At 36.2% G+C, this 13,349-nt stretch overlaps 1 protein-coding gene across 3 annotated transcripts in view; it reads left to right on the top strand.

Moving 5' to 3' along the window:
• Positions 1-13,349, top strand: part of ptprea (protein tyrosine phosphatase receptor type Ea) — a 118,505-nt gene that overhangs the window by 76,525 nt on the left and 28,631 nt on the right. For all 3 annotated transcript variants that reach the window (XM_088917007.1, XM_088917006.1, XM_088917005.1), the window contains exon 2: positions 3,642-3,961. The gene's annotated coding sequence lies outside the window, so the exon portion shown is untranslated. The remainder of the gene's footprint in view (positions 1-3,641; positions 3,962-13,349) is intronic.

Here is a 13,349-nt window from a genome sequence, read left to right as displayed (position 1 = left end):
TCTATTGCCCTTCTCCCTGAAGTGTTAGCTCACACAATTAGAGCACCAGGGGTAGAGGAGAAGTAGGTGACCCTTATAATTGGATCTGAGGTTGTTTTACATGTATAAGTACTGTACTGTATATATAACCAGATTTCATTCACAGAGATCTCAGCCAGTACTTCATCTTTTGTTTAAAGGCTAGGCTGCTGTTCATTGTGATTAACCCTTCTGATTAAACCCAGCGTTCTCTACTTAGGGGATAATATTTTTTTTACTTTCTTAGGGTACTGTGATTAATTCTTAGTGTACATACACTGATGTAACAGGCTGCCACTAAACTATATTCAGGAAATAATATTAAATCACACATACTGTACCACCGTATCAGGCCAAAGTATTGGTGACTATGTGACAGAAGTAGAGCTGTAAATCTTCAAATATAATTATGGACATGCAGTAGATCAATTAATTGCCTACAGCAAACCTAAGAACATATTAATTGTTATTGGTTTAGAAGGACATTTTCATACATCAAAGCACTTTTAGGTGAAAAAATATTAAAGTAAAGCTAAAGCTTTCTCTTTACACAATGTGATGAATGTTGCAGCATTGAGTATAGGTCATTTGTGAGAGGTACTGTATATGTTGATGCCTAGTGACAGATACTGTACATCTGTTCAGGACTAAAGTGTTACTTCTTCTTTAGCACCTCCAGCAGAGCCTGCATGCTTGGTCAGTTATGAAAAGACATTGCACAACTTATTGGCATCTGTCAATGATTGAGACATTTATCAAATTTTAAAATGGATAAGAATTACCCATCTCTATAGAAACATAGATCTGCATTATTATGTTCTTTATATATTATATTAATGTATAATGTATATTATTATACATAATGTATAATAATATATAAGGCTCCACGGCCGAAATGTTGTGTTCTCTTTCTTCTTTTTTTCAGCATGGAATAAACCTATTACTTGTTCCTTATTATTATTATTATTATTAGATTATTTTTCTAAGGCATGTTATAGCCCACTTCATTATTGATATGGCTACACCACATCTTCTGAAAAGGTGACTGGACTCAATGTCTTATTGTCAGCTGATCGTAAGTTTTAGACATTTAGTCATGACAATTAAAAGTATAGATTATGGATATTGAAAATACTGATTTGGCAAACTTCAGTTATATACTGTAAGACCCTCTCCTGTACAAAAATACCTATACTCTCCCTCCTTATCTAAGCAGATTACATGCTACTGACTAATTACAAACATACGTACTATATGCATACATCCCAAAATTAGCTCTCAACCTTCCTCTACTGTACTGACGGGGCCCTGGTGTGAAGCTAAGCTTTTTGCTCTAGCATTGTCAGCTCCTCCACCCTTGTTTGCTATCAGCAGTGTCATGTTAGTTAGTACTGAGAAGACAGATGAACCTGTTGTCTCTTGGCCATCTGGAGTGATCACTGCTTATTGAGGCATGGTGATAGTGTATACCAAAGACACTTATTTGTTTTGCATTAAAACTTTGATTACAAAGAGATGTCTTTCCTAGGTAGCCAAGGTATGGGGTAAAATTGAATAATCATTTTCTTAGCAATTAGCATCTTTGTTGATTCTAGATATGTTGGCTTTTAGTTTTAGTTTCACCTTAAATTAGGATTTCTTAAACTATAGCTGAAATGGGATATCCAATTGTCTATTTTATTGTACTCTGCATTTTGCATTTAGCCCATCATCTTGCCATTAAAAGTCATTTAACAATATAATTCACCAGCCACATCAACACACAACTGTGTTTTACCAGCAATGCATTTTTAGTGAATTATCACTTTCCCACACATGCCAGGTTACAAAACAAAAGACACTTAAATTTGCACTAGCATTTAAATTTGTATTAGAAATTCTAGAATTACCAATTATTATTTGTTATATTCATACCTAATTTGTTATATATTTTTCACCTTTTGACTACCAGCTGTGAACCCTGCCCACTGGTGAGAATGAGATATTGTAGACAAACTTCCCCGATCACTCCATGTCTGTGAGCGTCACAGGCAGCACAGCCCCAAACTGTCGACTTATCACCGAGTGGATGAGCGGCCTGTCCCTTACTAACAGCACCATGATCCTGGAAGCCACTGGGGTCAATGTGTCTTTGGGACTCAAGGAAACCATGGCCAATCTAATCTTACCCTACATTCAGTGGTACTCATAAAGTTGTGCTCTGCCAATAGGGGAATCCCAGTCACACTCACAGTCGGGAATGGCATGGCTCAGGCTTGGACCTGCAACACTCAGGTGAGGGGCTTTGTCAGCTGAGCCACTTGGATTCGCTGAGACAGATCAATCTGCCAGACACAGTGCCTTGTAATGTTCTTTTTAGAAGGTTTTAAATCACTTTCATTTCAGCTTTTATGTACAGTACATACCATAGAAATCCTAAAGCATGAAACCTCATTTTATAAGACGTCATACTGTAGATTCTTAGTGCAGTGGTTTATTCCTTGAAGCTTGACTTTACTGGACAGCTTGTACATAGCAAAAGGAATCTGCCAGTCTTAAATATTACTTCATTACCACCACAGTGAAAGCCAGTGCAAGCCCATCTCAGCCATGCTACACCATCACCATAGCAACTGCTTGGAATGCATGAGGGCTTGGGTTCTTCTGCTGCAGAGTATTCTCAGGTAGATACATTGTGCTTTTTTCCCCCTCTCTCACACACTCTTTCTCTTAAGGGGACTGCAGAGATTAGACAGAGTAGTGAAAGGAAGAATCCATGCATTTATATACATTTTTAAAGCAGAAATTGAAAATATCCAGCAGCTGGGGTGTATATCCCCCCAAACACATCTGTAATATCTTGTTTCCTCAGAGATTAAAAATGAGAATGTACAAATAGTAATTTCAGAATTAGATCTTTACACATGATGATACTGTTGTTATTTATTTCATGTAGTAAATTACATATTCAGATTTTGTGTATTTTTGTATTTTAATAAAAGACAATATGTGAAATGATATATATTAATTACCATTTACCTGTATCCTACTTTGAAAATAACAAATTCAAAGATCAGAACATCTGATCAGTTCAATGCATTATTAATGTATTTTGATTCTCATTATTCATAATTCAATAAAATGCTTACAGTATTTAGGCTTATTGGAATTCAGTTATTGATTAAGCAATGCTAGCAAATTTCTCTGTTTTGTAGCAGCGTGGTTAAATCGATGAATCATATGTCTTGCTGAACTACCAGGGTTACCGAACATTCAGTTTAATTTCAAAATGTGCTTATACCCTGTTTCACCAATTACACCTTGCTGCTTAGCGTGCCTTGCTAGAAACCGGAGCATTGTTTTATAGGACTGGCAGATGAGCACATTACTTGAATTTGAAAGAGTCTCCCAGGAGGACCGAGAATCATCTTAGTATCTTGGCTCATGCTCTTTCAGGTTTACTGATTCTGTTTCCTCAAGCTGAAGCCCGTTCTCCTAGCTTGAGCCTGTGTGAGCTGCCTCATTGCAGCCCTGCCCTCTGCGCTGAGCCTGTGGTTTCTGCTGAGCTGTGTGAGAGAAGGAGGACCACATGCTCATGTGTGATGTATTTCATTGTGTACGATTTTCCTTCTGTCGTTTCACAGGTGCCTAGAAGCCCTGTAAGCACTCTGCTTAACCGAAGTGGAAGATGCCTCATGAAGTAAGCCTGAAACTGAAATAGAACTATCAAGTCTCAGCTGGTGAAGCACAAAAATCTGCAGTTCCTGTTTTCCTCCAGGATAAAAAAAAACCCAAATACTCCCAGACGGAGAAGCTACAGAGAGAAATAACTATGTGAATACACCAGACTTTTTGCTGGTTTGCTGTGAACATCCTGGAAGATTCGACTGAAAATACCTGGTTAAAGTCTGTAATGGACTTCAAGGTTTGCCTGCACTGAATCACTGAAGCCTGTCCAGTAATTGTAAGTACTTAATGATACAGTTTTGCAATCCGAAATGGTAGTATAACTTAGTCTCCATATCTCTGACATAAAATGTTTAACTTAATACTATGAAACGTCAAAACACATCTTTTGGTTTGTTCTGGTCTTTATGTTTCTTACAGGTTCTGCTCATGTGCATATGAAATCATCATGCTTGAATATTTCTGAAAAGATTTGTCCACAACTTATGCATAACTTTAGGAAATATCTGAAATTTGAATTGAGGCTGTTTTTCTATGTGTTACATTTTGTTCTAACAATTGAGTTGCTTAGGTAAGTTCATATGAGTAATGAGTTTATATTTGCATCACATTATTGGGTATTGATATTGTTAAGGCCGCTTAGGAATTTTGAATTTCATAAACTACTCATTTTCTGAAATATGAATCTAACTACAAACTGAAATAATGTAACGACTAAATAATATTGTTGTTTTTTTTAAACTAAGAAACACTAGTATCCACTTCCTTCAGAGTAATTTACATTTGCAATGGAGTGGCTCTAAATCAGGGCACAACTTCAACCACATATTTTGTGAAACCTTTATATGGATCAGTCTTAAACTACATCTGTATCTTGCAGTTTCAGTGAATTCAAGCCTCACCGGGACCTATGTTAACATCCATCTTAGCAATTCTATAGCTCAGGTCTCGTAAACTTGGGGTCTTGAGTTCAAAACCTAGTCCAACATTATAATGTTTATTTCTTGGCTTCTTTTAAGATATGGCTGGATGAGCTCCTTAGATTAATTAGCTAATGTCTGCCAATTGGGCTAAATGGGCTGGGTGGCCTCCTCTCATTGGTAACCTTTTTCAAATAAGTTCCTTATCTGTAAGATAGTAGGTGACACTCTGAGTGCTGGTCAACCTACAGTTTAAGGGCTGAAATATGTGAGAATGGTGATACAGTATCTGTTTCAAGGTGAGGGAACACAGTTTATTCAAAACATTTAACTACAGCAGTTTGTTGAAGTAATTGGAGAATAAGCACATTATCTCTTATAAGTAATTGAGTTTAATGATGGATTCAAGAGGAAAGTATTTGATTCATTTATACTGTTGAGAAAGTGAGAAAAATGGATTGTTGGCTATGTAATAGGTTGGCTGTCATAGGTTTTCCAATCTTCTTTATCTCTATGTTTGATGAGCCTTCTACCAACTAATTCTGAGCCAATTAATCAGTTCTTTTTGTTTCATGACTTTTTGCAGACATAAGCTAAAGCCAGGTCCTTTTGTGCATACTGCTTAGTTTCAATTATCACATTGTGTTAGTTGTAATGTAGCTGGAGAATTTACATAGTATTTCCTCTTAAGTGTGTCAGTCTGTTTTTATTTGTGCAAAGTGAAATTATCTGAAATTGAGTAATAGTTTATCAAGACTTGTTTCAGTGTACTGTGACTTTACATGTGGCTTTTTTGTTGATTATATTTATTTGAGGAAGGGATGTGTAGTATTATTGGTAAGTGCTCCAGGATTAATCCGTGATGAATGAATAGGGTTAAAGTCTGTGTTAGTCTGTTGGAAAGGGTTTGATCTGGGACCTGTTCGAGGTCCCTCTGCAATGTTTCCCTGTGGCACAGCACAGGAAGACTATCTTACTCTGTTCAGGAAACAGTCAGCACCACTGAGCAGATGGAGAGAAGCATTTGCTTATGTTGCTGAAAAAAACTGAAAAAGAAAACCTTGAAGGAACTGTGGATATGACTCAATCAGATGTCCCCAAAGTGTGCAAAGCACTGGTGGTGGAAGGAGAGTAATCCCTAAGTAAGCCAGAAAAAGATAAGGAAAGGACCTTTTTCAAATGCTAGGAAGTTCTTCTTTAGCAAAACTGTGATTGCAACCTTTGGGTTGCAGAAAAATAAACACAGACACCAGGAAGTTAAAGATTTTGTCTAGCACTGCTACACTGGTGGGTATGAGCTGAAAATTTTATATTATATCGAATAGCTTTAAGGATTGAATTGAAGACTTGCAAATATTTTAATACATTGCAGTTCAGCTTCAAATTTCTTCTGCATCTTTTTAATTTCAGTGCATTATCAGAATTTATTAAATTGTTATCAGTATGTAGAATTTGTTAAACGAAAGGACTCTTGGTAGATGACCTATTTTTTAAAAATCATCAGCTATATGCAGAAAAGACTTGAAAACTGGCATGCATAAATTAAAAATAGCTTTATTTTAGAGTACCTCAAAGCTGGTCAGATACTCTTGTCGACTGCCTATAAAATTCCAGAACTTAATTCCAGACTCTGTAACGAAGAGCAGAGAACTGTTCAATCTGAAATCAAAATGCAAATTTTTTTTTGCTTACTTTCTGAGATGATCATAGTTTTTTTGAGCCTCTTCATATCCCACATGGTAGTATAGAAACAATTGTGAATATTGTGGTGAATAAAGTTAGAATTACAATTCAATATTGGCTCCGGCCTGGTTACTTAAATTTAAAACTGAAGGAAGTTCATGTCCCATAGATAATAATAATAATAACTATCATTATCATCATTTCTAATAGAGGGGAACAAATCTGGGATCTTAAAATGAGAGAGTGTGTCTGAAATGAGAGAGTGTGCCTATTTTCTATCTGCCATCAATAATTCATACATAACATGCGGGCAAATAAAAATCATTTACTGCTTTTCTTAGTTTCTCAACTGTAAATTTAAATTGTAGCTTTCTGCAGTGACATTTTTAAAACACTCTGTGCTGAGAAAACCATCAGGGAAACCACTCGGACCTATTTCAGTGTTTCCTGTTAAAACTTCGCCAGCAAGACCAGCTCTCTCAGAATCAGCCTTATAGCAAAGCCCAGGTGATGATTTGCTTCTGCAGTTTTGCATTGCGTTCTCTTTCCTTGTTAAGTTCCATATAACAATATATTGTGTCATGTGTAATGTCTGGGACTCTATGCTGTCTTCACTTGAAGTGTGCTTATATTGAGCTGAATTATATCAAACAAATTTGCCCTAAACTATCAACTATATAAGTTACACAAAGTGTAAAGTTAACAACATGTCAGCATGAATCCAGTTAAAGTGCAATGTACTGTATAAAGCCGTCATGAATCCAAAGCTCCTTGCACACTGCAAAGGTGTATTTGCTTTGAGACAGTTATAAGACAGGGAGAGACATAAGACCATACTGCCTTAATAGAAATATTTCAATTTCTAATGTATGTTTATGCAGTTGCACAATTGTTTATTTTAAGTACATGCATAGATTAAAATATCAGTATCAGAGAAAAATGCTGGAAATACTATTTCATAACTTAATTTGCCTTTCTAGACATCAACGCAGGTTGACTGAATGAAAACTCAGTTTTGTTAGATGAATGTAAAAGTTGCTGATACCTTTGCATAGAACATTATTTTATCAAGTTACTTCACATGATAATTTTCTGTTTTCTCTTACATGGCCGTTTTTGTCCAAACGGTAGGAAAATCAACCTTTTAGAGCAGAAAGGCCTCCTCATCTATAAACTTAAACTTGTCACCGCTCATTAGCATATTGTTTACTGTACAGGAGGCTGCTGTACCAAGCAGCTGGGGTATTTCAGAGGCTTTACTGGCATGAGTAGGGGGTGGATAGAGTACATCCTGTTTCCAGTAGGATCCTGTTTATAATGTTGCTGAGGAACACAATAGCCTCAGCTGGAAGCCAAACTTTAAGTTTAGGCCTACAGTCACTCTGGTGCTCTGAGCTCACTTGCCATGTGTTCAGATGACTGGAGGCCACATTAAAATTCTGAAAAAGATAAGCCATTTAAATAAAAAGTAATGTCATATACTGTATATGTATATAATGATCAAACTTATTCATATTAAACTATGAATATTTTTAATTTAAGTCTGATTATATTTTATTGCTAACCTGAAGAAGAATTATTCAGAAGGTATTTATAATATTTTTCACAAGTACACTTACCTTTTCAACTACAACATCAGATTGAAAATATTAATGTGCTGTATCCTCCTAAAATTTAATTCCTGCCAATAAATGTTTTTGACATTATTTATTGCGCACAGACATTATGTGCTGCATAAAATTACTTTCTTTTCAAGAGCATGTATTAAGCATGTGGTTCACTGCTTTCATATTTATTTCTCTCCAGATGGTGGTCGTAACATTCACCATTTGATTCGATTTATTTATATACAGTATAACTACATAATGCTGAAAATGTTTCTTATTCTGGTTGCCGAATGTGCACACAGAAAATTCTGAAATATATCATTCTGCTGCTTAAAACTCTCACACTACAGAGCTTTACTCCTCTGTCATAGCTATCAATAAGCAATCTATTAACACGCTATTAATGATGTTATAAATAGTTATATTGTTATGATTCTGGCAATGGTCAGGAGAAGGGATTTGTTAATGGAAACCAGCTGATCTGCAGTAGAGGTTATTTATTATCACATTTATCACTCTTAATAATTTAAAAATTAATTTCAGTTCTGAAGCATTGAAAAATGCATATAAATAATACATATTTGAATAGAAAATGTATTACAATAAATTTGCACCCCTTAAACTAACATGTTACCATTGAAGCTGAGTTGCAGGTTTACACATGTACTGTAGAAAGTCTCAGAGAACTTATTTCCTCTTTCTCTTATACAAGCTGGGTTAAAGCTTCCATTTTAAACAAATCCAGCATCCGCAGCAGATACACTGTGATATCCCAAACAATCTGAAATGCCCTATATATCTCTGACCAAACCACTCTGGTGTGTAGGGTGAGGGATAAACACAAGAAGACAAGATAAATCAGCTTTTGATTAAAGGCCTACAAGGCTAAGCAATTTAGTTGTTGATTCTCAACTGGTTTCAAGTGCTTTGATCTGAGAATCTTGCAGTGTCTGGTTCATCCAGGCTGTAACTAATAAGAAATTGACGTCAAGAGTCTGGTTTGTGAATAGAGATGAAGGCCTTTATAAAGAAGATATAACTAGGATTACATTTCTAGTTTGTTTTATATCCATCAATTATGCTTAGTAAGAGTCATAGAGCATATCCTGGGCATACGGAGTGCAAGGTGGGATAGCTTCCTGGATGAATGCCTGTTCATTAAGCACACACACAGTGACAATTCAGAGACTTCTGTCAGCTTCTGTCATGTCTTTTGAAGGCGGAAAGAAACCAGAGTACTCAGAGAAATTGTTTCATATACATACAATACTGTAATTATAATAGAATGTACTTTCTCAGTCCCAGGCGGTTATAATTTGTACAGTTTGTGATATGAGGAAAAATCTCAGTTCCTTGACGTGAAATCACCCACAGTGCATCATATTTCAGACGTGGACACATGTCCGCAATATCAGCGGTGTCAGGGTCCTCCAGCAGGTGGTGTTGTACACCTGTCAGGTAGCCACTAGGTGGATGGATAAACTTTGAGAACAAACCTACAACAATATAATTTTATTAAGTGAGAAAATCTTGCTTTATACAGTATGTGGCAGTTTTTAAAAATATTTATATTCATGTGCATATTCTAATTGCATGGACAGGTATAGTCCTACCAGGTAAGTCACCGTGATCCTCTAAGGATAAAGCGGTTACTGAAAATGGATAGATGATGTTCTGAAATATATGTTTTGAGGGAATTGCTTTTATTGTTTCTGTTTAGGTTTGCAAGTAACAGAAAAAGAAACTGTAAACGGTGCCATGAAATGTGGCAAAACCTGAGCACCAGGTGTATATAGAGTTTACAAGATAGTATACAGGCATACTAACCCTTCACAGCACTTACAGTGTCTGTTTTTTTTAAATAGGCATCGCAAAAGTCTAGAAAGGGGACTCACTTTAACATATTATTTCTTTCATCTTGCTGTATTCGCCTGGAAGAAATTAGTGTTTCTTGTTAAGAAAGGGTCTTTATTTCCTATCAGTAGAAAATGATGCATTATTTATTTTATTTTGCATAATGCATTTTCCATTATGCAAAAATCACATTTATAGGAAATAACATTATTTGATACCATTTCCCAAACCAGAATGGAATTATTTTGCGAGAAGGATGGCTTGATGGCACAGTGGTTAGCATTGCTGTCTTGCAGGGTTCAATTCCTGGGGTGTTACCTGTATATTCTATAGTTTTGTGTGGGTTTTGCTCCAAGTGTTCTGGATTCCTTTTTACAGTCCAAAGATATACTGATAAGTTCATTAGCTTCTATAAAACCGGCCTTGGTGTGAGTGTGTTCATGTTTGTGTGTTTGTGCCCTGCATGGATGTATGGGTGTATCACGCCTTGCTCTCTGTGCTTGCCAGGGTAGGCTCTGGCTCCCCCATGACCCTGTATTAGATAAAGCACTTAAGAAATGGATGGATGGATTTTTAGAGAATTGTTTTCTATTGCTAATAATGCATTACATATTATTTAAAAACACAGAAATCTGAACCCACAGTTTTTATGTAGCTGGGCTGGCATTACAGTTAATAGAAATGACAGATTTCTAGAACTACATGTCACCTTCATGTGTTCATGTCCCCGTCATACTGTATATAACTTCAAAAGCAATAGTGATACAGCCTCAGTGTAAAAATCCTTTGTGTTTACGTTCAAGTTCCAATTCCTGGACTGTATTTGGATTTACCTGTTTATCCAATACAGGGTTGTGGGGGAGCTGGAGTCGATCCCAGCAAGAAATGGGCACAGATCAGGAAACATCCTGTACAGGATGCCGGCCAATCACAGGACACACACAGATGCACACACATACCAGGCTAGTTTTGAACCCAGGACTCAAGCCCCAGCTGTAAAGCAACAATACGGACCACTGTGTCACTGTGTTGCCCTGTTGGATTCACGGCAAACCAAAAAATAGACAATAGCTCCTGCCATTGAGATGTGTTGTCACAGAATATAAATGAAAATATGCATCCTTTCTCAGAAAAGCAACCACGTCCTCCAGAAAATTGTTAATATCAGATATTGTTAAATAGGATTTGTAGAAATACATAATTATATGTAATCTTGATTGCTACCTAATGTATACTTTAAGATCAGGACAGATTTAGGGCTACATTCCTTCTTGGAAAGACATTGCCCATCATTCTGTGACAGCTTGAATACAGGAGCCTGAGATTATGCTTTGTCTTAGTTTTTGTTTTGTTTATTCTGATTTTCATAAATAATTACCACCAGATTATTGGGAGATCCAAGCACATTAGGAAACCTGTGAGAAGAAACTCACTGACAATTAGTCCTTTTTTATGTTGTCATGATTAATGTGTAAAACATTTTTTGACAGACACACACAAATTCCCAGATAATTTAAATGTAATCTTAATTCACATACTTTTAATGCAAATGGAGAAATGCACCACTGTGCGCAAACAGTTACATAGTATACAGTAGTTTCTAGTCAGACAGTGGAGAAAAAACACATCTTTACTATTAAGTTAATCAGATTGTCACTCTCTACTTCAAATTAAAAAGGGTATCCTTGTGTCTTTCTGAAAAAAAGTTTTGTACAGATGCCTTGCAATCTGCGTGGCATCTTCATTCTTGAAAAACACACAGTATCAGTTGCTTTTGTGCTGCAAACAATAAAAGATCGATGTTTATAGTACATGGGCAAATGTACTGTTTGCTGACTGCTTTACTTTTTCATGGAATTGTGACTTCATTCCACTTGACTGCCCATTTCGGGCTTCCACTGACAGTCAGTGGGTCACAGGGTTAGGAGAGCAACACAGCTCATAATTACCGACCTGCTGGGATTACACAAGAAGTTCATCTTCCTCGGCTTTCTGTTTTGTTCTCCACCTCCATGTTGGCTTTACCATATCTTTTTTTCTTACCCTTTTTTATGTGAAGTGATTTCACATAATGAAGAAAGCTGTACAGATGCAATCAATTGAACTTTCACACAGTATTCTCTATCCTCGTTATGCCTAAGGTATAGAGCGAACAGCACATTATGCCCCCTTTACCTCATTTTGAATAGAAGGTGATTAAAGCCTTACATTTGTTGTTAAAGTTTAATCAAAAGCAGCTTATAAATGTACCTATGTGTATTTGTACAGGTGGGCATTTGATTGGAGCAATCTAAACTAAGCACTTTGCTCAAGGGTTAATCAGCAGTTCCCCATCAAGGATTTGAACCCAACAGCCTTCCAGTTACAGAGCCCTAACCTCTAATCCACACTGCCAGCACTGCTGTTGTTATTCCTAACATTCTAGCTGCAGCACAGAATACTGTAAAGGCTAGATACTCTAAGAGGTTTTGTTTCTTAGAGTAAGCTTTTCAGATCCATAGTTGATAAGTCAGCTTGTTGGTTTACCATTAGGTTATGTAATAGGTTTCCTAAATAAAACTTTTTTTACAAGTAACAGTGGAATTTTTCTTTCACCTGTGGTTATAACTGAGTTTTGTTTTCACTTAGTATTGTGACTCTGAATTCCCTTTCAACTAAAGAAAGATTATAAAGGGGAAGAAACTGTTTCACAGCATATGACTGTGCATCTCAGATACAATCTTTAATGCTTCCTTATAAATGTTTTGATTTACAGATTCAGTTCAATTCCTAAATCAGATGGACTGGTGCTTTGCATGCTAAAATCAGGAATGTAAGGTCAGAATAAGCCTTTAGAAAAACTTTCTCAGGACACATTCAATTAATCTTAATACAGATCTTGAATGACTTGATGATAATACATTTCAGATAAAAAGAATCTTTCTAGAACTGCCTTTTAAAAAGAGTTTCTTCTTGCATGCGTCCTTTTTGAATTTTAGCTTCTGTTGTGAACTTCTCGAGAGGCATGCAACACTTGACAGCTCAGTGCAAAGTGATTGGGCTGAATGCTATTTTTTAGTCCTGACATTGCCTTTTCAGGAGGCCTTATCTAAGGATGATGGGTGCCTTTGTAAAAAACCTTTGTGTGCCTTTGCTGAAAAAAAGTTTTTTAACCCAGCTGACAATTTCAATAACATGATTAAAATGGCACCATTATTGTAGCCCCAGAGAGCTATTTTCTTTGTATGAGAACAGTTCTTAATGCACACCTCCAATTCTACTTTATTGTTAAAAGCAAAAACTTCAGTTATTCTTTACTTTTAAAAAGAGTATTATTCAGATTGTCATATCACTAATATTTTTGTAGAAATTAGCATTCTTGGTTTCATCTGAATTTTGTGTACTATTTCTTTCCTTTGCCATTATAATTAATTAACCAGTTATATACAGTTGACATATTTTTAACAAAATGTTTAAAACATATAATAATTGCTTACACTTATATAGCGCTTTTCTGGACACTCCACTCAAAGTGCTTTACAGGTAATGGGGACTCCCGTCCACCACCAACAATGCACCTGTATGATGCAACGGCAGCCATAGTGCGCCAGAACGCTCACCA

The sequence above is a fragment of the Atractosteus spatula genome, chromosome 5, assembly GCF_055471065.1.
Source record: "Atractosteus spatula isolate fAtrSpa1 chromosome 5, fAtrSpa1.hap1, whole genome shotgun sequence".
Classification (NCBI taxonomy): Eukaryota; Metazoa; Chordata; class Actinopteri; order Semionotiformes; family Lepisosteidae; genus Atractosteus; species Atractosteus spatula.
Note: the sequence above shows the minus strand (reverse complement) of the source record. Positions and strands in the feature narration are given on the sequence as shown.